Source organism: Amblyraja radiata, chromosome 5, assembly GCF_010909765.2.
Source record: "Amblyraja radiata isolate CabotCenter1 chromosome 5, sAmbRad1.1.pri, whole genome shotgun sequence".
NCBI classification, from domain to species: Eukaryota; Metazoa; Chordata; class Chondrichthyes; order Rajiformes; family Rajidae; genus Amblyraja; species Amblyraja radiata.
The window spans coordinates 20,789,662-20,791,776 of NC_045960.1; positions in this window are offsets into that span (position 1 = coordinate 20,789,662).

The window sequence follows — 2,115 nt, forward strand, 5'->3', positions numbered from 1 at the left end:
CTGAACTGCAATGCAAATCCACAGCAAAAAAGAAAGTGCTGGAGGGACTCATTAGGCCAGGCAGTATCTGTAGAAGGGATAATGGAGAGATAATGGTTTGAGATCATTTTTCAGATTCTAAATGCATTTAAATTAACTGAACGACAGAGCAAGCTTGCGGGTTAAACTGAATGAACTAATCCTGATTCTATTTTCTTGAGCCTTTTTGCATGTGAAAGGTAACCGCTACAGAAGAGGCTATTTATTCCTTTGTTTTGGGTAGTGTGACAACACGTCCCCATTAATTTAGTTTTGAGGTACAGTGTGGAAACGGGCTCTTCAATCCACCGAGTCTGCGCCGACCGCAATCACCCCGCACACTAACACTATCCTACACACACTAGGGACAATTTACAATTTTACCAAAGCCAATTAACCTACAAACCTGCACGCCTTTGGGATGTGGGAGGAAACCGGAGCAGCCGGAAAACCCACGACGCCACATGAAGAACGTACAAACTCCGTACAGACAGCACCCGTAGTCAGGATCGAACCTGGGTCTCTGGCGCTGGGAGCCAGCAACTCTACCGCTGCACCACCATGCCCTTTAATGTCCACTCCTCTCATGGCCACAGGAAAATGAGCCACAACCAAGTCCAATTAAGGGTGTTTGATCAATTAACATGATCCTACTGACCTACCCCTTGAAGGCAAGAGGGCGAGGGAGAGAGGAAGCTGTGGGGATGATTCTGGACCCTCTTGTTTGTCTTTAAAATAAAGCCAATTGGGTGAGGTCACCGTGGTGTGTGCGCCAGTGTTTTCATTATTTTCACGACCAACACCACAGTGGACACTGGCTCCTATGTAACTGTCTGTTTTGCCATAGCTTTGCTCTGTATTTGTAGTCTGTGCTTTAGTTACTGTCCATAGTAAAGGATTCCGCACATTAATGCTTTTTAATAAGAAGTGTGTAGGACGAAACTGCAGATGCTGTTTTAAACTGAAGATAGACACAAAAAGCTGGAGTAACTCAGTGGGTCGGGCAACGTCTCTGGAGAAAAGGAACAGTTGACATTTTGGGGTGAGACCCTTCTTCAGGCTGAATGTCAGGGGAAAGGGAAATGAGAGATATTGATGTTGAAATAGAGAGCTATACTGTAGAACAAATGAATGAAAGATATGCAAAAGGCAACAATGATCAAGGAAAGGTGGAGCCCACAATGGTCCATTGTTGGCTGTGGGTATGGTGAAAACAAGTTATATAGACAGTGAAACTCAACAGGACAACAGTGAAACTAGTACGATGACTAGGGTGGGGGAGGGAGAGAGGGGTTAGATAAATCGATATTCATACTGCTGGGTTGTAAGGAATTAATAAATTATTTCCAAGCTTTCAAACTTTGTTTGCAAGTTCTTGATTGATCCTGCTGTAGTTTGTGTCACTGGCGTCAATGTGTGAAAACTGAATATTTTCAGTGCTACATTTCATCTTGCCACCCCGCCCAGAGTGAATACCTATTCGAGGGAATAAACTGACTAAGGATGTAATGTACAAACCAGTTTGCTGCCATTCTGTGCTGCATTATAATATCATGCATCACTCAGCTGAGCTGTAAATGATCCGTTGTCATGGTTTCCTTGCTAAAGCAGGTGGTGAACATTACGAGTGCCTAATTATTCCTGGGGGGGGGGGGGTTTGAGGGCTTCGCCAGCGAGGCCAACCTCTTTTCTGCTGCCCGTGTGGTTGCAGTCGATTTTAAGTTGCTCGTTTATAGTACGTGGTAAATGTAGTAGGTCAAATCCAACACTCCCATAGATAGACACTGAGCTCATTGCTGATTCAGCCATTCCATGGCCCAAAGAGAACATGGAATCATTTGCCTTGTATGTGGTAGGTGGCCACTTACATTGTCAAAACATTTTGAAAGTTAAATTTTGATAACCGTTTGTGTTCAGGTTAGGAATGTTTAGATGCCACATGTCAAAAATATAGTAAAGTTCATGCTTCTATGTTGAGCTTGGGGTGAGAAGCTTGTAAGTATTTTAACAATAAGTTGGCAGCAAATTAACCTCTCAATGTTTGGTGTACGACATGCATTTAAATCTGTAATTGCACGCTACTAACACACTGACGTA